Raw genomic sequence first — 24,003 nt, 5'->3', positions numbered from 1 at the left:
AATGATCAAATAACACATCATGTAATAACCATAAAAATAAAAATAAACATTTACAAATCAAAATATTTCATCCACCTCTGGCCTGCTCGCCTCCCTACCACTGAGGAAGTACAGTTCCCGCTCAGCCCAGTCAAAACTGTTCGCTGCTCTGGCCCCCCAATGGTGGAACAAACTCCCTCACGACGCCAGGACAGCGGAGTCAATCACCACCTTCCGGAGACACCTGAAACCCCACCTCTTTAAGGAATACCTAGGATAGGATAAAGTAATCCTTCTCACCCCCTAAAAAGATTTAGATTCACTATTGTAAAGTGGCTGTTCCACTGGATGTCATAAGGTGAATGCACCAATTTGTAAGTCGCTCTGGATAAGAGCGTCTGCTAAATGACTTAAATGTATGTAAATGTAATATTTTAGTTTTTTCAAATTAGCCACCCTTTGCCTTGACAGCTTTACACACTCTTGGCATTTTCTCAACCAGCTTCATGAGGTAGTCACCTGGAATGCATTTCAATTAACAGGTGTACCAGCAGCATAACACCCTGCTGGCTTGCAGCTGAAACTAAGCAGGGTTGGTCCTGGTCAGTCCCTGGATGGGAGACCAGATGCTGCTGGAAGTGGTGTTGGAAGGCCAGTAGGAGGCACCCTTTCCTCTGGTCTAAAAAAAATATCCAGTGATTGGGGACACTGCCCTGTGTAGCGTGCCATCTTTCGGATGTGATGTTAAACGGGTGTCCTGACTCTCTGTGGTCACTAAAGATCCCATGGCACTTATCGTAAGAGTAGGGGTGTTAACCCCGGTGTCCTGACTCTCTGTGGTCACTAAAGATCCCATGGCACTTATCGTAAGAGTAGGGGTGTTAACCCCAGTGTCCTGACTCTCTGAGGTCACTAAAGATCCCATGGCACTTATCGTAAGAGTAGGGGTGTTAACCCCGGTGTCCTGACTCTCTGTGGTCACTAAAGATCCCATGGCCCTTATCGTAAGAGTAGGGGTGTTAACCCCGGTGTCCTGACTCTCTGAGGTCACTAAAGATCCCATGGCACTTATCGTAAGAGTAGGAGTGTGTAACCCCGGTGTCCTGACTCTCTGTGGTCACTAAAGATCCCATGGCACTTATCGTAAGAGTAGGGGTGTTAACCCTTGTCTCCTGGCTAAATTCCCAATCTGGTCTTCATACCGTACTATCATGGCCACCAAATATTTTATTTAACTAGGCAAGTCTGTTTTATGATATTATTATTATACACATTTTTATTTACAATGACGGCCTACCAAAAGGCCTCCTGCAGGCATGGGGTCTGAGATCATCCGCGGCTTCCAATTGGCTCATTCATCCCCCACTCCTCTCCCCTGTAACTATTCCCCAGGTCGTTGCTGTAAATGATCATGTGTTCTCAGTCAACTTACCTGGTAAAATAAAATAAAAAGTTAATTTGTAGAATTTCTATCCCTCTTAATGCATTTGAGTCAAATAATTGTGTTGTGACAAGGTAGGGGTGGTATACAGAAGATAGCGCTATTTAGTAAATGTCAGGGTGTGTAATTCTGCCAGGGTGTGTAATTCTGCCAGGGTGTGTAATTCTGTCAGGGTGTGTAATTCTGTCAGGGTGTGTAATTCTGCCAGGGTGTGTAATTCTGCCAGGGTGTGTAATTCTGTCAGGGTGTGTAATTCTGCCAGGGTGTGTAATTCTGCCAGGGTGTGTAATTCTGTCAGGGTGTGTAATTCTGCCAGGGTGTGTAATTCTGCCAGGTTGTGTAATTCTGTCAGGGTGTGTAATTCTGCCAGGGTGTGTAATTCTGTCAGGGTGTGTAATTCTGCCAGGGTGTGTAATTCTGTCAGGGTGTGTAATTCTGCCAGGGTGTGTAATTCTGCCAGGGTGTGTAATTCTGTCAGGGTGTGTAATTCTGTCAGGGTGTGTAATTCTGCCAGGGTGTGTAATTCTGTCAGGGTGTGTATGAAGGCGAATTCGGGTGCAGGAGAGCAGAGTATGATTAAATAAAACAAACTTTATTATAGTTCCAAACCGGCAACAACAACAACAACAACCAAACAAACGTGGAACAATACAGTAAAGCGCTTAACGAACATCACATGACATGAAAACAATTACACACAAAACATGATGGGAAACAGAGGGTTAAATACAAGTAGATTGATTGGGGAAATGAAAACCAGATGTGTATGGAGACAAGACAAGATAAATGGATATATGAACACCAGGTGTGTATGAAAACAAGACAAGATACATGGATATATGAACACCAGGTGTGTATGGAGACAAGACAAGATAAATGGATATATGAACACTAGGTGTGTATGGAGACAAGACAAGATAAATGGATATATGAACACCAGGTGTGTATGGAGACAAGACAAGATAAATGGATATATGAACACCAGGTGTGTATGGAGACAAGACAAGATAAATGGATATATGAACACCAGGTGTGTATGGAGACAAGACAAGATAAATGGATATATGAACACCAGGTGTGTATGGAGACAAGACAAGATAAATGGATATATGAACACCAGGTGTGTATGGAGACAAGACAAGATAAATGGATATATGAACACCAGGTGTGTATGAAAACAAGACAAGATAAATGGATATATGAACACCAGGTGTGTATGGAGACAAGACAAGATAAATGGATATATGAACACCAGGTGTGTATGGAGACAAGACAAGATAAATGGATATATGAACACCAGGTGTGTATGGAAACAAGACAAGATAAATGGATATATGAACACCAGGTGTGTATGGAGACAAGACAAGATAAATGGATATATGAACACCAGGTGTGTATGGAGACAAGACAAGATAAATGGATATATGAACACCAGGTGTGTATGAAAACAAGACAAGATAAATGGATATATGAACACCAGGTGTGTATGGAGACAAGACAAGATAAATGGATATATGAACACCAGGTGTGTATGGAGACAAGACAAGATAAATGGATATATGAACACCAGGTGTGTATGGAGACAAGACAAGATAAATGGATATATGAACACCAGGTGTGTATGGAGACAAGACAAGATAAATGGATATATGAACACCAGGTGTGTATGGAGACAAGACAAGATAAATGGATATATGAACACCAGGTGTGTATGGAGACAAGACAAGATAAATGGATATATGAACACCAGGTGTGTATGAAAACAAGACAAGATAAATGGATATATGAACACCAGGTGTGTATGGAGACAAGACAAGATAAATGGATATATGAAAAATGGAGCGGCGATGGCTAGAAAGCCGGTGAACGGCGCCCGGAGAAGGAGAGGAGCCGACGTGACAGTACCCCCCTGAACGGCGCCCGGACAAGGAGAGGAGCCGACGTGACAGTACCCCCCCGGACAAGGTGAGGAGCCGACGGCGCCCGGACAAGGAGAGGAGCCGACGTGACAGTACCCCCCCCAAGAAGGAGCGGCGCCCCCTGGACAAGGAGAGGAGCCGACGTGACAGTACCCCCCCTGAACGGCGCCCAGACAAGGAGAGGAGCCGACGTGACAGTAAGGAGAGGAGCCCCCCCCTGAACGGCGCCCGGACAAGGGGAGGAGCCGACGTGACAGTACCCCCCCCTGAACGGCGCCCGGACAAGGAGAGGAGCCGACGTGACAGTACCCCCCCCTGAACGGCCCCCGGACAAGGAGAGGAGCCGACTTCGGCGGAAGTCGTGACAGTAAAAGACCAAGTCCATATTATGGCAAGAATCAGCTCAAATAAACAAAGAGAAACGACAGTCCATCGTTACTTTAAGACATGACGGTCAGTCAATCCGGAACATTTCAAGAACTTTGAAAATTTCTTCAAGTGCAGTTGCAAAAAGCATCAAGCGATATTGATGAACCTGGTTTTCATGAGGACCGCCACAGGAAATAGAAGACCCAGAGTTAACCCCGGCGGCAGAGGATAAGTTCATTAGAGTTGCCAGCCTCAGATTGCAGCCCAAATAAATGCTTCACACAGTTCAATAACAGACATCTCAACATCTACTGTTCAGAGGAGACTGTGTGAATCAGGCCTTCGTGGTCAAATTGCTGGGGAAAAAAACACCACTAAAGGACACCAATAATAAGAAGAGACTTGCTTGGGCCAAGAAACACGAGTAACTGATATTAGACCGGTGGAAATTGGTCTGATGAGTCCAAATATGAGATTTTTGGTTCCAACCACTGTGTCTTTGCGAGACGCAGAGTTGGTGAATGGATGATCTCCGCATATGTGGTTCCCACCGTGAAGCATGGAGGAGGAGGTGTAATGGTGTGAGGGTGCTTTGCTGGTGACACTGTCTGTGATTTATTTAGAATTCAAGGCACACTTAACCAACATGATTACCACAGCATTCTGCAGCGATATGCCATCCCATCTGGTTTGCGCTTAGTGGGACTATCATTTGTTTTTCAACAAGACAATGACCCAACACACCTCCAGGCTGTATAAGGGCTATTTGACCAAGAAGGAGAGTGATGGGGTGCTGCATCAGATGACCTGGCCTCCACAATCACCCGACCTCAACCCAATTGAGATGGTTTGGGATGAGTTGGACCGCAGAGTAAAGGAAAAAGCCAACAAGTGCTCAGCATATGTGGGAACTCCTTCAAGACTGTTGGAAAAGCATTCCAGGTGAAGCTGGTTTAGAAGATGCCACGAGTGTGCAAAGCTGTCATCAAGGTAAGGGGCGGCTAATCTAAAATATATTTTGATTTGTTTAACACTTTTCTGGTTACTACATGATTCCATGTGTTATTTCACAGTTTTGATGTCTTCAATATTATTCTACAATTTAGTAAATAGTACAAATGTAAAAAAAAAAAAAAAAAACTTGAGTAGATGTGTCCAAACGTTTGGCTGGTACTGTAGACTACTGTGACGTGTCTATGACAGTGTGTAGCGTGTAGCAGAGACAGGCAATGGTGTAGTGGTCCTTCTGTGGCTCAGTTGGTAGAGCATGGCGCTTGTAACGCCAGGGTAGTGGGTTCGATTCCCGGGACCACCCATACGTAGAATGTATGCACACATGACTGTAAGTCGCTTTGGATAAAAGCGTCAGCTAAATGGCATATATTATTATTATTATTATAGACAAAACAGGACACGGACACACAGGACATTACTACTCACTCGAAGACAGCAGGGAAACATTCATTCAGCCCTTTCCTCTTCACCCGAGAGCCTTCGTTGCAGTACATGATGATATCCATTACCTAGAGGAAGGAAAGCTAAACACCTAGAAGTAAGCAGCCTTCCAGCCTCCATTACTAATGTTGCTGCCACATATTCCAAACTAAAAGGTAGACTTCGGAACAGAAGTCAAAATAAAGTTGAATCTTTTTTTTGTGGCATTGTTGTAGGGAGATCCCAGGTCTCAGACAGTCTCATCTCCACATCAGGTCTCAGACAGTCTCATCTCCACCATCAGGTCTCAGACAGTCTCATCTCCACCATCAGGTCTCAGACAGTCTCATCTCCACCATCAGGTCTCAGACAGTCTCATCTCCACCATCAGATCTCAGACAGTCTCATCTCCACCATCAGGTCTCATAGAGTCTCATCTCCACAATCAGGTCTCAGACAGTCTCTCTCTCTCTCTCTCTCTCTCTCTCTCTCTCTCTCTCTCTCTCTCTCTCTCTCTCTCTCTCTCTCTCTCTCTCTCTCTCTCTCTCTCTCTCTCTCTCTCTCTCTCTCTCTCTCTCTCTCTCTCTCTCTCTCTCTCTCTCTCTCTCTCTCTCTCTCTCTCTCTCTCTCTCTCTCTCTCTCTCTCTCTCTCTCTCTCTCTCTCTCTCTCTCTCTCTCTCTCTCTCTCTCTCTCTCTCTCTCTCTCTCTCTCTCTCTCTCTCTCTCTCTCTCTCTCTCACTCTCTCTCTCTCTCACCTCGACCAATAGGTCTACTACGTCAGTGGGCATCTTCTCTATGAGGATATCTATGACCCTTAGGATCTCTGTCTTAGCCCGGGTCTGAGAGAGATGGTGTGGACATTCTGCTGTGACTGGGAGTTTGCCTCTGCATGGCTGTGTGTCTGTGGACCTAACACAGCAGTATATATTACCTATTGCATATGTAATTATTCATTATTGATTTGATTCCTAATCGTTTATTTGAGGATAGCAGCATTTGATAAAGGGGAGGAATGACGTTTATGAAGCTGTGGAGAGAGAGGAGAGACAACATGGGGACATGATCAACACGAGGTCGGGTCTCACCTCTCTGGCAATAGTTGCAATGAAGGTGGGTGGTCTGGCAACGAGAGACAGCGCGTGGCGTGCCGAGCGCGGTCTGGCAACGAGAGACAGCGCGTGGCGTGCCGAGCGGGCCGAGTCAGCCGCTGGGTTGAGGAGGAGGGAGGAGGAGGCCCATTGTGATGCTAACCAGGCAGCAGGGCGAAGACAGCCGGAGGGAGGGAGGGGAAAAGAGAGAAAAGAATAAGGGAAGCGTTAGAAACAGAGTGAAAAGATTAGACACGTGTCAGGCCAAGGTCAACGGGATCACTCACACTGAACTGGGAATAATGGACTTCCAAAATGCACAATAATTAGGCCCTGCCCTTGGTGACTCAGCATCCGTCAGTCAGCCAGGCACCGTCACACACAGGGCCTTGTACGGACTCACACACACACACACACTTACTCAAACACACACACACGGGCCCATGCCACTAGCTAGCCATGGAAATTGAGAATAGTTGGTGCTGTCTGAAATGGAGTGCCAGTGGCCCGCTTGTTAACAAATTATCTGAGTGGGGGAACAGGTGAATATGGATTAGGAGGGGGTTAGGGGTAACGGACCAGGTGAATATGGATTAGGGGTAACGGACCAGGTGAATATGGGTTAGGGGTAACGGACCAGGTGAATATGGGTTAGGAGGGGTTAGGGGTAACGGACCAGGTGAATATGGGTTAGGAGGGGTTAGGGGTAACGGACCAGGTGAATATGGGTCAGGAGGGGTTAGGGGTGAATATGGGTTAGGGTTAGGGGTAAATCGGACCAGGTGAATATGGGTCAGGAGGGGTTAGGGGTAACAGACCAGGTGAATATGGGTTAGGAGGGAGTTAGGGGTGAATATGGGTTAACGGACCAGGTGAATATGGGTTAGGAGGGGCTCAGGGGTAACGGACCAGGTGAATATGGATTAGGAGGGGTTAGGGGTAACGGACCAGGTGAATATGGGTTAGGAGGGGTTAGGGGTAACGGACCAGGTGAATATGGGTTAGGAGGGGTTAGGGGTAACGGACCAGGTGAATATGGGTCAGGAGGGATTAGGGGTAACGGACCAGGTGAATGTGGGTCAGGAGGGGTTAGGGGTAACAGACCAGGTGAATATGGGTGAGGAGGGGTTAGGGGTAACGGACCAGGTGAATATGGGTCAGGAGGGATTAGGGGTAACGGACCAGGTGAATATGGGTCAGGAGGGATTAGGGGTAACGGACCAGGTGAATATGGGTGAGGAGGGGTTAGGGGTAACGGACCAGGTGAATATGGATTAGGATGGGGTTAGGGGTAACGGACCAGGTGAATATGGATTAGGAGGGGGTTAGGGGTAACGGACCAGGTGAATATGGATTAGGAGGGGGTTAGGGGTAACGGACCAGGTGAATATGGGTTAGGAGGGGTTAGGGGTAACGGACCAGGTGAATATGGGTTAGGAGGGGGTTAGGGGTAACGGACCAGGTGAATATGGATTAGGAGGGGGTTAGGGGTAACGGACCAGGTGAATATGGATTAGGGTAACGGACCAGGTGAATATGGGTTAGGGGTAACGGACCAGGTGAATATGGGTTAGGAGGGGTTAGGGGTAACGGACCAGGTGAATATGGGTCAGGAGGGATTAGGGGTAACGGACCAGGTGAATATGGGTTAGGGTAACGGACCAGGTGAATATGGGTCAGGGTAACGGGGTGAATATGGGTCAGGAGGGGTTAGGGGTAACGGACCAGGTGAATATGGGTTAGGAGGGGTTAGGGGTAACAGACCAGGTGAATATGGGTCAGGAGGGAGTTAGGGGTAACGGACCAGGTGAATATGGGTTAGGAGGGGGTTAGGGGTAACGGACCAGGTGAATATGGGTCAGGAGGGATTAGGGGTAACGGACCAGGTGAATATGGAATAGGATGGGGTCAGGAGTAACGGACCAGGTGAATATGGGTGAGGAGGGGTTAGGGGTAACGGACCAGGTGAATATGGATTAGGAGGGGTTAGGGGTAACGGACCAGGTGAATATGGATTAGGAGGGGGTTAGGGGTAACGGACCAGGTGAATATGGGTTAGGGTAGGGTGAATTTAGGGGGGTAACGGACCAGGTGAATATGGGTTAGGAGGGGTTAGGGGTAACGGACCAGGTGAATATGGATTAGGAGGGGGTTAGGGGTAACGGACCAGGTGAATATGGATTAGGGGTAACGGACCAGGTGAATATGGGTTAGGGGTAACGGACCAGGTGAATATGGGTTAGGAGGGGTTAGGGGTAACGGACCAGGTGAATATGGGTCAGGAGGGATTAGGGGTAACGGACCAGGTGAATATGGGTTAGGGGTAACGGACCAGGTGAATATGGGTTAGGGGTAACGGACCAGGTGAATATGGGTCAGGAGGGGTTAGGGGTAACGGACCAGGTGAATATGGGTTAGGAGGGGTTAGGGGTAACAGACCAGGTGAATATGGGTCAGGAGGGAGTTAGGGGTAACGGACCAGGTGAATATGGGTTAGGAGGGGGTTAGGGGTAACGGACCAGGTGAATATGGGTTAGGAGGGATTAGGGGTAACGGACCAGGTGAATATGGATTAGGATGGGGTCAGGAGTAACGGACCAGGTGAATATGGATTAGGATGGGGTCAGGAGTAACGGACCAGGTGAATATGGTTTAGGAGGGGTTAGGGGTAACGGACCAGGTGAATATGGATTAGGAGGGGGTTAGGGGTAACGGACCAGGTGAATATGGATTAGGAGGGGGTCTGGGGTTACGGACCAGGTGAATATGGGTCAGGATGGGGTTAGGGGTAACGGACCAGGTGAATATGGATTAGGATGGGGTTAGGGGTAACGGACCAGGTGAATATGGGTTAGGGGGGAGTTGGGGGTAACAGACCAGGTGAGTATGGGTCAGGATGGGGTCAGGAGTAACGGACCAGGTGAATATGGATTAGGAGGGGTTAGGGGTAACAGACCAGGTGAATATGGGTCAGGAGGGGTTAGGGGTAACAGACCAGGTGAATATGGGTTAGGAGGGGGTTAGGGGTAACGGACCAGGTGAATATGGGTCAGGGGTAACAGACCAGGTGAATATGGGTTAGGAGGGGTTAGGGGTAACAGACCAGGTGAATATGGGTTAGGAGGGGGTTAGGGGTAACAGACCAGGTGAATATGGGTTAGGAGGGATTTGGGGTAACGGACCAGGTGAATATGGGTTAGGAGGGGGGTTAGGGGTAACGGACCAGGTGAATATGGGTTAGGAGGGGTTAGGGGTAACGGACCAGGTGAATATGGGTCAGGAGGGGTTAGGGGTAACGGACCAGGTTAATATGGGTCAGGGGTAACAGACCAGGTGAATATGGGTTAGGAGGGGTAGGGTTAGGGGTAACAGACCAGGTGAATATGGGTTAGGAGGGGGATAGGGTAACGGACCAGGTGAATATGGGTTAGGAGGGGTTAGGGGTAACGGACCAGGTGAATATGGGTTAGGGGTAGGGGTTAGGGGTTAAACAGACCAGGTGAATATGGGTTAGGAGGGGTTAGGGGTAACGGACCAGGTGAATATGGGTTAGGAGGAGTTAGGGGTAACGGACCAGGTGAATATGGGTTAGGGGTAACAGACCAGGTGAATATGGGTCAGGAGGGGGGTTAGGGGTAACGGACCAGGTGAATATGGGTCAGGAGGGGTTAGGGGTAACAGACCAGGTGAATATGGGTTAGGGTAACGGACCAGGTGAATATGGGTTAGGAGGGGTTAGGGGTAACGGACCAGGTGAATATGGGTTAGGGGTAACAGACCAGGTGAATATGGGTCTGGAGGGGTTAGGGGTAACAGACCAGGTGAATATGGGTTAGGAGGGGTGAGGGGTAATGGACCAGGTAGTGAATATGGGTTAGGGGTAACGGACCAGGTGAATATGGGTCAGGAGGGGTTAGGGGTAACGGACCAGGTAAATATGGATCAGGAGGGGTTAGGGTAACAGACCAGGTGAATATGGGTCAGGAGGGAGTTAGGGGTAACGGACCAGGTGAATATGGGTCAGGAGGGGTTAGGGGTAACAGACCAGGTGAATATGGGTTAGGGGTAACAGACCAGGTGAATATGGGTTAGGGGTAACAGACCAGGTGAATATGGGTTAGGAGGGGTTAGGGGTAACGGACCAGGTGAATATGGGTTAGGGGTAACAGACCAGGTGAATATGGGTTAGGAGGGAGTTAGGGGTAACAGACCAGGTGAATATGGGTCAGGAGGGAGTTAGGGGTAACAGACCAGGTGAATATGGGTTAGGGGTAACAGACCAGGTGAATATGGGTTAGGGGTAACAGACCAGGTGAATATGGGTTAGGAGGGAGTTAGGGGTAACAGACCAGGTGAATATGGGTCAGGAGGGAGTTAGGGGTAACAGACCAGGTGAATATGGGTTAGGGGTAACAGACCAGGTGAATATGGGTTAGGAGGGGTTAGGGGTAACGGACCAGGTGAATATGGGTTAGGGGTAACAGACCAGGTGAATATGGGTTAGGAGGGAGTTAGGGGTAACAGACCAGGTGAATATGGGTCAGGAGGGAGTTAGGGGTAACAGACCAGGTGAATATGGGTTAGGGGTAACAGACCAGGTGAATATGGGTTAGGAGGGGTTAGGGATAACGGACCAGGTGAATATGGGTCAGGGGTAACAGACCAGGTGAATATGGGTCAGGGGCAGTTTGAGGTAGGGGAGCAGAGGGGTGAACCACTTCAAAGGTTGAGGGCTTATTGTGAGCGGGAGGCTACGCTGCTCTGCTCTTTAGACAAACGGCTAATCTGTCCCTCAACATTGTCCTTATCCCCCTCCAGTCCAGCCTGTCCCTGCCCAGCCCAGCCTGCCCCACCCCCACAGCCCAGCCCGTCCCTGCCCCCCCATCAACACACGGCCCAGTGCACTTAGTGTTCCACTCAGCAGGACAACCGTGGTCTGGACTCCTCAAGGTCAAACAGCACAAGTTTAACCAACCCATATGTTCAGCACAGTGTCCTGTATCAGAAAGTAGGCTGACACTCTATGAAGCACTCGTTTAATCTTATTTTATTTAACTAGGTAAGTCAGTTAACAACAAATTCTTATTGTCAATGACGGCCTAGGAACAGTGGATTAACTGGTCTATGAACAGTGGATTAACTGGTCTAGGAACAGTGGATTAACTGGTCTAGGAACAGTGGGTTAACTGCCTGTTCAGGGGCAGAACGACAGATTTGTACCCTGTCAGCTCGGGGGTTTTGAACTTGCAACCTTCCGGTTACTAGTCCAACGCTCTAACCACTAGGCTACCCTGCCACCTCTACACTCTAACCACTAGGCTACCCTGCCACCTCTACACTCTAACCACTAGGCTACCCTGCCACCTCTACACTCTAACCACTAGTCTACCCTAAAGACCTCCCTGCATAAACTTCCACCGTAACTTTCATTTGTTAACTTCCAGACGTATGAGATACCAAACCTGGTCTCAGGGATGGCTAACGAGATCCCTTCGATATCCAGTTCGGTAAATCTGCTTTTAGTTGACATGTTTACCGTGTGTTTATAACATGTTACAAGAGAATACACACCGAACAAACATGTAAACAACATGTCAAGTGTTGATTCACAATGTCAACGTTGTGAACAGAGGGCCCCACGGTGGAGGTGGGGTTATGGTATGGTGTTTACTGATGTCAACGTTGTGAACAGAGGGCCCCACGGTGGAGGTGGGGTTATGGTATGGTGTTTACTGATGTCAACGTTGTGAACAGAGGGCCCCACGGTGGAGGTGGGGTTATGGTATGGTGTTTACTGATGTCAACGTTGTGAACAGAGGGCCCCACGGTGGAGGTGGGGTTATGGTATGGTGTTTACTGATGTCAACGTTGTGAACAGAGGGCCCCACGGTGGAGGTGGGGTTATGGTATGGTGTTTACTGATGTCAACGTTGTGAACAGAGTGCCCCACGGTGGAGGTGGGGTTATGGTATGGTGTTTACTGATGTCAACGTTGTGAACAGAGGGCCCCACGGTGGAGGTGGGGTTATGGTATGGTGTTTACTGATGTCAACGTTGTGAACAGAGGGCCCCACGGTGGAGGTGGGGTTATGGTATGGTGTTTACTGATGTCAACGTTGTGAACAGAGGGCCCCACGGTGGAGGTGGGGTTATGGTATGGTGTTTACTGATGTCAACGTTGTGAACAGAGGGCCCCACGGTGGAGGTGGGGTTATGGTATGGTGTTTACTGATGTCAACGTTGTGAACAGAGGGCCCCACGGTGGAGGTGGGGTTATGGTATGGTGTTTACTGATGTCAACGTTGTGAACAGAGGGCCCCACGGTGGAGGTGGGGTTATGGTATGGTGTTTACTGATGTCAACGTTGTGAACAGAGGGCCCCACGGTGGAGGTGGGGTTATGGTATGGTGTTTACTGATGTCAACGTTGTGAACAGAGGGCCCCACGGTGGAGGTGGGGTTATGGTATGGTGTTTACTGATGTCAACGTTGTGAACAGAGGGCCCCACGGTGGAGGTGGGGTTATGGTATGGTGTTTACTGATGTCAACGTTGTGAACAGAGGGCCCCACGGTGGAGGTGGGGTTATGGTATGGTGTTTACTGATGTCAACGTTGTGAACAGAGGGCCCCACGGTGGAGGTGGGGTTATGGTATGGTGTTTACTGATGTCAACGTTGTGAACAGAGGGCCCCACGGTGGAGGTGGGGTTATGGTATGGGGGCAGGAATAAGCTATGGACAACCAACACAGTTGCATTTTATCGATGTCAATTTGAAGTGACAGATATACCGTGACGAGATCCTGAGGCCCGTTGTCATGCCATTCATCTGCCGCCATCACCTCATGTTTCAGCATGATAATGCACAGCCCCATGTCGCAAGGATCTGTACACAATACCTGGAAGTTGAAAATGTCCCAGTTCTTCCATGGCCTGCATTTACTCACCAGACACGTCACCCATTGAGCATGTTTGGGATGCTCTGGATCGACATGTACAACAGCATTTTTCCAGTTCCCGCCAATATCCAGCAACTTCGCACAGCCATTGAAGAGGAGTGGGACAACATTCCACAGGCCACAATTAAAAGCCTGATCAACTGATCAAGCGAAGGAGATGTGTCGGGTTGCATGAGGCAAATGGTGGTCAAATCTGATACCGACTGGTTCTCTCATCCACGCCCCTTACCTTTTGTTTTTATTAAGGTATCTGTGACCAACAGATGCATATTTGTATTCCCAGTTATGTGAAATCCATAGATTAGGACCTAATGAATTTATTTCAATTGACTGATTTCCTTATATGAAAAGTAACTGAAATTGTTGCGTTTATATGTGTAGGTGTAGGAAACAAGCCAATGTCTCAGTATAAACAAAACACATTCATTTATTGTCAGATACAGTATACATGTTTATTACATTTTTTAATTTTTATTTAACATTTAACTAGGCAGGTCAGTTAAGAACAAAATCTTATTTTACAATGACGGCCAACGCCCGACCAAACCCGGACGACGCTGGGCCAACTGTGCACCACCCTATGGGAGTCACAATCACTGCCTGTTGTGACACAACCTGGAATCGAACCAGGGGGTCTGTAGTGATGCCTCTAGGACTGAGATGCAGTGCCTTAGACCGGTGCGCCACTCAGGTAAGCCCCATGTAGGCCTTACAGACCAATCGATGTCACGCTTGTAAAGTAGCTAAGACGGGTAGGTCAGGGCCTGTATTCACAAAGTGTCTAAAGAGAAGGAGTGCTGGTCTAGGACCAGTTTGACCTTGTAGATGATAAGGAATGAGATTAGAGAGACAAATGGGGGCCTGATCCTAGATCAACACTGTTGTTTAGCAGTAGGGCTGTCTTCTCTACCCAGGTGAAGCTGTGTGGAGAGCAACAGACTTAAACCCAGGCTTCCCCTGCCAGCTGTCAGCCGCTGTGATTGGATCAGAGAGATCATATTAATAAGAGATCATATTAGTAAGAGATCATATTGATAAGAGATCATATTAATAAGAGATCATATTAATAGGAGATCATATTAGTAAGAGATCATATTGATAAGAGATCATATTGATAAGAGATCATATTGATAAGAGATCATATTAATAAGAGATCATATTAATAAGAGATCATATTAATAAGAGATCATATTGATAAAATATCATATTTATAAGAGATCATATTGATAAAATATCATATTAATAAGAGATCGTATTTATAAGAGATCATATTAGTAAGAGATCATATTGATAAGAGATCATATTAATAAGAGATCATATTAATAGGAGATCATATTAATAAGAGATCATATTAATAAGAGATCATATTAATAAGAGATCATATTAATAAGAGATCATATTGATAAAATATCATATTAATAAGAGATCATATTAATAAGAGATCATATTAATAAGAGATCATATTGATAAGAGATCATATTGATAAGAGATCATATTAATAGGAGATCATATTGAGATCATATTAATAAGAGATCATATTGATAAGAGATCATATTAATAAGAGATCATATTGATAAGAGATCATATTAATAAGAGATCATATTAATAAGAGATCATATTGAGATCATATTAATAAGAGATCATATTAGTAAGAGATCATATTAGTAAGAGATCATATTAATAAGAGATCATATTGAGATCATATTGAGATCATATTAATAAGATATCATATTAATAAGAGATCATATTGAGAACATATTGCTCGTCATTTTCAAACACACCTCAGCTTGGTAAAATACATACACACAAACACCAAAACGCTCATCTTTCTCCCTCTCTCGTAGTTTTGTGGACGTTAAGGATCCTCAACTACATGTTTACAGGATAGAGGAATATATCACACACACACACACAAAATCTCACACACACACACACAGACAAACTCGCACACACAGACACACAATGATTGATTATTTGTGAGCTAGGAGAGAGTGGAAAATATCTATTACCCCAGTCACATGGCTTGACTTATTGGTGACCTGGCACATATATAGTCCTGGTACAGACACAGAGCTGGTACAGACAAAGACCTGGTACAGCCACAGACCTGGTACAGCCAAAGACCTGGTACAGCCACAGACCTGGTACAGCCACAGACCTGGTACAGACCTGGTACAGCCAAAGACCCGGTACAGCCAAAGACCTGGTACAGACCTGGTACAGCCCTGGTACAGACCTGGTACAGCCAAAGACCTGGTACAGCCAAAGACCTGGTACAGACACAGACCTGGTACAGCCAAAGACCTGGTACAGACCTGGTACAGCCAAAGACCTGGTACAGCCACAGACCTGGTATAGACACAGACCTGGTACGGCCCTGGTACAGACCTGGTACAGCCAAAGACCTGGTACAGCCACAGACCTGGTACAGACACAGAAATGGTACGGCCCTGGTACAGACCTGGTACAGCCAAAGACCTGGTACAGCCAAAGACCTGGTACAGACACAGACCTGGTACAGCCACAGACCTGGTACAGACAAAGACCTGGTACAGCCACAGACCCGGTACAGCCAAAGACCTGGTACAGACACAGACCTGGTACAGCCAAAGACCTGGTACAGACCTGGTACAGACCTGGTACAGCCAAAGACCTGGTACAGACCTGGTATGGACCTGGTACAGAACTGGTATAGACCTGGTACAGACCTGGTGTCTAGAACAGAACAGACATGAGTCTGTTGTCTGGTGTCTAGAACAGAACAGACAGGAGGAGTCTGTTGTCTGGTGTCTAGAACAGCGCTGGACCCTATTCCCACTATTGGTGCTGACCCAATGCAATCTAAATAGTGCTGGTAGATTTGTAATCAGGGCAGCTACAGTACGTAAAGCTTCTTGGTTTGGCTCGGCTTAGTAGTGTGAAACACATTGGGTAGAGTTATAGGGGATACAGGGTACTGGGTGTCAAGCCTAAACCCAGATTGGGGGGAGGGGAGGGGGGTTCCTCTGCAGAGATGGGAGAACCTTCCAGAAAGACAAACATCTTTGCAGCACTCCATCAATCAGGCCTTTATGGTAGAGTGGCCAGATGGAAGCCACTCCTCAAATCAAATCAGTAAAAGGCACATGACAGTCCACTTGGAGTTTGCCAAAAGGCACATGACAGTCCGCTTGGAGTTTGCCAAAAGGCACATGACAGTCCACTTGGAGTTTGCCAAAAGGCACATGACAGTCCACTTGGAGTTTGCCAAAAGGCACATGACAGTCCGCTTGGAGTTTGCCAAAAGGCACATGACAGTCCGCTTGGAGTTTGCCAAAAGGCACATGACTAAAAGGCACATGACAGTCCACTTGGTAGTTTGCCAAAAGGCACATGACAGTCCACTTGGAGCTCAGATAATGCTGATAAATCCTCCGGTAATGTCCCGATAATGCTCCTATAAAGCTCTGATAATGCTCTGACAATGCTCTGACAATGCTCCGGTAATGCTCAGATAATGCCCTGACAATGTTATGATAATGCTCTGATAATGCATGGTCCATACCATATGTTTCTTAAAACAAAAACATGTACTCCTTTAGATACATCATATAAGTTTCATTTCTTTTGTCGTTCTTCTGAAACGAAGTCAGAGGCAATTCAAACAATATAAGCTAATGATCACACACACACACACACACACACACACACACACACACACACACACACACACACACACACACACACACACACACACACACACACACACACACACACACACACACACACACACACACACACACTTAACTTAAACATTATTATTTTAAAAGTTCAGATATGAAATGGTATTTATTCGGTTATACAAAGTGTGTATACGCCATGTGTCTCAATTGTGAGGAAGTGCTCAGATCTTTCCTTGTGGAAAAGGCATTACTTGAGAGATGAGTGATTTACATGAATCGGACTAACAGCCATTCCCTTTTTTAGATAACTATCCACCTGTTTGTCAATACACTCAGTTCAAAGATGCAGCCTGTCAGGCATACGATACACATGTAAGACTCCTCACCAGCAATATATCTAAATAACCAGTCAGGTATACGCATATGAACAAATAAAGGATAGGCCATACAGAGTACAGAGGAGAAGAGAGTGTGTGTGTGTGTGCGTATAATGTTGCATTTTTCTTCACACACTGCTCTCTGTCCAGCAGTTTGCAGTCCCTATGATTTCCAATGTTATTTAATTTCATTATTGGCCTGATTCTCCACAAAATATGAATAATTCTGCTTTATATATCTACTGATACTCTCATATTGTTCCTATAAACCACTAATTATATTCTGCCTTGGATCATTGATCTTCTTCCGTGGCTTCTGTTGCTGTAACTTAAAGGCCAATGTCAGTCAAAAAAATGTGATTTCCCATGTTTTATATATGTTTCCACACTATGAGGTTGGAGTAATACTGTGAAATTGTGAAAATTATGATAATGCACTTGTAGTGTAAGAGCCGTTTTTTGAAAGACCACCTGAAATTTCATCCTGTTTTGATGGAGTTTTGTCTCTCCATGGGGACATCACCGTGAGGTAAATTCAGTATTTGTTATAGATCAGGTATGAAAATAGAAGACAGATTAATCTATCAAACAACATTTCACAAAAATATTATACAAATATACTAAAGGAAAAATATACACAAACAATTCATTATCTGATGAAACTGCTTTAGAAAGGGGCACAAGACAGGGATGTCCTCTCTCCCCCCTCCTGTTTGCACTGGCAAAAACGTAACAGGTATCAGTATTGGTTAACATTGTCACGTGTGCTCCCTCTCCGGCCTCTAGGTCACCAGGCTTCTCGTTATGGCGCACACCTGTCACCATCGTTACACACATCTGCGCATAATGACACTCACCTGGACTCCATCACTCCCTTGATTACCTTCCCTATATCTGTCACTCCCTTTGGTTCCTTCCCCAGGCGTCATTGTTTCTGTTTCTGTGTGATGTCTGTACGTTGTTCGTGGTTCTTATTTTGTATTACGTTGTATTTATTTATTAAAACAGTCACTCCCTGAACTTGCTTCCTGACTCTCAGCGCACATCGTTACAGAATAACGCCTCGCCAGAAGGCAGCATCAGGGAGTGTTTTTTGTGTGTTTGTTTTGGAGGTGATGTTGGGTCTGGGTGTCAGAACCAGAGTTACCTGGGAGGCCTCAGCCGGTTTGTCGGATTCACACGCCTCGGCGGATTCAATGGGTTCCCCTGCCTCAGCTGGCTCGACGGGTTCCCCTGCCTCAGCTGGCTCGACGGGTTCCCCTGCCTCAGCTGGCTCGACGGGTTCCCCTGCCTCAGCTGGCTCGACGGGTTCCCCTGCCTCAGCTGGCTCGACGGGTTCCCCTGCCTCAGCTGGCTCGACGGGTTCCCCTGCCTCAGCTGGCTCGACGGGTTCCCCTGCCTCAGCTGGCTCGACAGGCTCCCATGCCTCAGCTGGCTCGACGGGTTCCCCTGCCTCAGCTGGCTCGACGGGTTTCCATGCCTCAGCTGGCTCGATAGGCTCCCATGCCTCAGCTGGCTCGACGGGTTTCCATGCCTCAGCTGGCTCGCCTCACAGGCTCCCATGCCTGGATCAGGCTGGTTCAGCTGGATCAGGCTCCCATGTCTCAGCTGGCTCCCATGGTTCAGCTGGGTTTCCATGCCTCAGCTGGCTCGACAGGCTCCCATGCCTCAGCTGGTCTCGATCGGGCTCCCATGCCTCAGCTGGCTCGACCTCAGGGTTCCCCTGCCTCATCTGGCTCCCATGGTTCAGCTGGGTTCCCATGCCTCAGCTGGCTCGACGGGCTCCCATGCCTCAGCAGGATCAATAGGCTCCCATGGTTCAGCTGGCTCGATATGCTCCCATGCCTTGACCGAGGCAACATGGGAGGCCGAAGAACGGTTCTTCAGGTTTCTGTGCCTCAGCGGAGGCTACTGGTTCACTCCTGACCCCCGGCATCGTGTCTGTGGTTGGCGTCCTGCGGCTGGAGCCGAATGCACCGGGGAAGGGGTACTGTCACGTATGCTCTCTCTCCAGCACTCGAAGTCCCCATGCTCCCGCGCCTCAGCCGGATTGACAGGTTCCTGCACCGTAGCAAAGGTGACCGGTCCGCTCCTGATCCCCGGGATCGTCATTTTGGTAGGCGTCCTGAGGATGGAGCCACACGTTGGGGAGGGGGTATTGTCACGTGTGCTCCCTCTCCAGCCTCTAGGTCACCAGGCTGCTTGTTATGGGGCACACCTGTCCCCAACGTTACGCGCATCAGCGCATAATGTCACTCACCTGGACTCCATCACCTCCTTGATTACCTTCCCGATATCTGTCACTCCCTTTGGTTCCTTCCCCAGGCGTCATTGTTTCTGTTTCGTGTCTGTACGTTGTTCGTGGTTCTTATTTTGTATTACGTTCTATTTATTTATAAAAACAGTCACTCCCCGAACTTGCTCTCAGCCGACTCTCAGCGCACTCGTTACAAACATGAATATAAACTACATTTATTTGCCAACAATGTCTTGATATACCTGCCTAATTTTGAAAACTCAATGTCCCCTTGTTAAAACAAAAATGGGGGAATAATCTAGAATGCTAAGAGTGTGCAAAGCTGTCATCAAGGCAAAGGTTGGCTACTTATAAGAATCTCAAATATAAAATATATTTTGACTTGTTTAATTAACACTTTATTGGTTACTACATGAGTCCATGTGTATTATTTCATAGTTTTGATGTCTTCACTATTATTCTACAATGTAGAATATAGTAAAAATAAAGAAAAACCCCGGAATGATTAAGGTGTCTCTGGTCGCCAGCTGGACGGTGTTTCCTCTGATACATTGTTGCGACTGTCTTCCGGGTTAAGCGAGCAGTGTGTCAAGAAGCAGTGTGTCTTGGCTGGGTTGTGTTTCCGAGGACGCATGGCTCTCGACCTTCCCCTCTCCCGAGTCCATTGGGGAGTTGCAGCGATGGGACAAGACTGTAACTACCAATTGGATATCACAAAAAAATATATAAAAAAATAAGAACACTATATCAATATGGAAGAAAAACAAATAGATTCTACAATAACCAATATCACTGTCACGACTCCGACCGAAGGACACTCCCCTTCCTGTTCGGGTGGCGCTCGGCGGTCGTCGTCGCCGGCCTACTAGCTGCCACTGAAGGACACTTCCCCTTCCCGTTCGGGTGGCGCTCGGCGGTCGTCGTCGCCCGGCCTACTAGCTGCTACTGATTATTTCCTCCCCCTCCTTATGTGTTGATTGAGTGCACCTGTTTTGAGTTAGGTAGTAAGGCTTTATTAGTCAGCCGGCCCGCAGAGTTCCTTGTGCGGGATTAATTATTGTGATCGTCTGTTTGGTGTACTTTTGTGCACGTCTATGGGATTTGTGTTTTCCCATTTTGTGGGTTTTCCCTGGACAGTTTAAGCCCCCTGTTTGGGGCATTTGTTTGTTCAGTACACCCTGTGTTTTTGTGAGGGTTGGCTTATGTTCAGCGTTTCTCAGTGCATTAAAATAGCACTCCCCTGAACTCTCTGCTTCCTGCGCCTGACTCCTCACCCGCTACACTCAGACCGTTACAATCACTCCCTAAAAACACAATCCTATGGAACAATCCTTGAATAACTTTTCAGAATTCACAGATAAATTGGTACACATGGAAAACTAAAGCTATTGAAACCGTAAATTAACTGCTAATAGGCAATACAATTATTTCCATGACAGAATTAAAAATACATTTGGGACTGACCAACGTAGACATTTTCAAATACATGCAACTTAAAAGTTTTCTATGACAAAATGTAAATCTGATTTTTTTGGGACATGTTGAGGGAATCCTATTTGAGTCAGAAAAGGATACTCATATGACAGCTGGATGGCAGCTCCCCGCCCCGCGTAGTCATGGTTTCCTCCTCCAGCTGGATGGCAGCTCCCCGCCCCGCCCCCGTAGTCATGGTTTCCTCCTCCAACTGGATGGCAGCTCCCCGCCCCGTAGTCATGGTTTCCTCCCTCCAGCTGGATGGCAGCTCCCCGCCCCCGTAGTCATGGTTTCCTCCTCCAGCTGGATGGCAGCTCCCCGCCCCCGTAGTCATGGTTTCCTCCCTCCAGCTGGATGGCAGCTCCCCGCCCCCGTAGTCATGGTTTCCTCCCTCCAACTGGATGGCAGCTCCCGCCCCGCCCCCGTGGTCATGGTTTCCTCCCTCCAGCTGGATGGCAGCTCCCCGCCCCGTAGTCATGGTTTCCTCCCTCCAACTGGATGGCAGCTCCCCGCCCCGCCCCCCGTAGTCATGGTTTCCTCCCTCCAACTGGATGGCAGCTCCCCGCCCCGCCCCCGTAGTCATGGTTTCCTCCCTCCAACTGGATGGCAGCTCCCCGCCCCGCCCCCCGTAGTCATGGTTTCCTCCCTCCAACTGGATGGCAGCTCCCCGCCCCGCCCCCGTAGTCATGGTTTCCTCCCTCCAACTGGATGGCAGCTCCCCGCCCCGCCCCCCGTAGTCATGGTTTCCTCCCTCCAACTGGATGGCAGCTCCCCGCCCCGCCCCCGTAGTCATGGTTTCCTCCCTCCAACTGGATGGCAGCTCCCCGCCCCGCCCCCCGTAGTCATGGTTTCCTCCCTCCAACTGGATGGCAGCTACCCACTTTGTTTGTTGACACTACTGATGTGTGAGGAAAAAGGGTCGGATGAATGAAGAAATAACTTTTTGCCAAATACATTTTCCAAAATTGTTATGTCTGTGAAATAAGTTGTCAATTGTCTTTGGCCTATGTATAAAAACCTAAATAAAATCATACATTTTTTATATATATAAATAACATTACTTGCATAATTTCCGATCCTTTTATATATATATATATTTTTTGTATTATTATTATTTTTATTTTTATTATTTTTTACAGACATTATGATTCAACAACAAGTCCTGGACATGACTCCAAAATAATGCTGTTGGCAGAACACTGCTTCAGTATGAATGGTAGTCTATAGACTGTTATGGGTACTTGGTAATTGGCTGCTCTTCACTAGCTAACTAGAAATATGTTTAGATGTACGATCAGGCCTCTCCCTAGGATGTTCTGCCAAGGTGGTGCTCCCATTCATCTTCTGCCGTTCATCTACCATTCCACTGTTTAATTGCTATATTGTAATTACTTCGCCACCATGGTCTATTTATTGCCTTAACTCCCTTATCTTACCTCATTTGCAGTCACTGTATATAGACTTTTTGTTTTCCTTTGCTCTACTGTGTTATTGACTCTGTGTTCTTTATTCCATATCTAACTCTGTGTTGTTGTATGCGTCGAATTGCTAAGCTTTTATCTTGGCCAGGTTGCCGTTGTAAATGAGAACTTGTTCTCAACTAGCCTACCTGGTTAAATAAAGGTGAAATAAAATTAATAAAAAATAAATAAAAAGTAGGGCCTAAGGTTGGTTCTAATGAAAAAGTGTATATTATGTGAATAGTCTTTGGAAAATGTCAACTTAATGTTAATGTTTGGGGAGAAAATTCAGAATAATTCAATGACTGGGTGCAATGTAGGTTGGTTCTAATGAAAAAGTGTATTTTATGTAGTAGTCTATTTTACTGTAGGCTACTTGAAATATGAAACAACTTATTAACTACTGTAAGCCTATATGAGTTAGTGACCTAATCGCAACCATTCATTCAACGCGCCTTGTTGTCATTGGTGACCAGACTATTATGGCATCATTAGCAGCCTACGGTTGATCTCCGGCTATTTGACGAGGACAGATCCACATCTGATTCATGAACATAGGATTGCTAATCTTCAACAGTCTGACATAACTTCCTGTGAAGGACGGTATTTAGTGGCACAGCTCCCTCTGCCTCATGTTGGGTTTCCATCCACACAGTGAACTACCCCGACATCATGTTTCCTTGCTCGTTAATGCGCTCGTGCATAATACCGAGGCGGAGATCAAAGGATGTGCGGGCAGCAAAGTGTTCTTGCTTAGTTGACTAAACGCTGTAGCTAACTACCTCCAACGTAATGACGCCTTGGCAAAGGAGCTACAAAATCATATTGATTATGTGCTTGACTAACACGTAACAATTTTGGAAAATGTATTTGGCAAAAAAGTTATTTCTTCATTCATTCTACACTTTTTCCTGCCATCCAGCTGGAGGGAGGAAACCATGACTACAGGGGGCGGGGCGGGGAGGTGCCATCTAGCTGGAGGGACGAAACCATGACTACGGGGGCGGGGCGGGGAGCTGCCATCCAGCTGGAGGGAGGAAACCATGACTACGGTGGGCGGGGAGCTGCCATCCAGCTGGAGGGAGGAAACCATGACTACGGTGGGCGGGGAGGTGCCATCTAGCTGGAGGGAGGAAACCATGACTACGGTGGGCGGGGAGCTGCTCATTTTCTTATTTTTTACCATTACAGTAAAGCTACTTAATTGTTGCCCGGAAATGGTTTGATATTGAGATAAAAACAGCTGGATTGGACCTTTAACATAAAGCTAAGAGGGGTCTTTCTTCTGAAATAGCTGTTAAACTGCAATAGTTTCATCATCAAAAAACAGTAAGGTGTTTTGAATCTAGTAAAACCACAAATATTTTATTATATTTTTCAATAGCTACTTTATAATCACTATGAGTTTCAGCTGCTATAACACACACACACACACACACACACACACACACACACACACACACACACACACACACACACACACACACACACACACACACACACACACACACACATCTGTTTTTCCATTCTTTAAATCTCTTTTGCAAACTTACACATGTTCAACGTGATATAATTGCAAAAAAGTG

The sequence above is a fragment of the Oncorhynchus keta genome, chromosome 12, assembly GCF_023373465.1.
Source record: "Oncorhynchus keta strain PuntledgeMale-10-30-2019 chromosome 12, Oket_V2, whole genome shotgun sequence".
NCBI classification, from domain to species: Eukaryota; Metazoa; Chordata; class Actinopteri; order Salmoniformes; family Salmonidae; genus Oncorhynchus; species Oncorhynchus keta.
The sequence above is the reverse complement of the archived record's forward strand: the minus strand, read 5'-3'. Positions refer to the sequence as shown.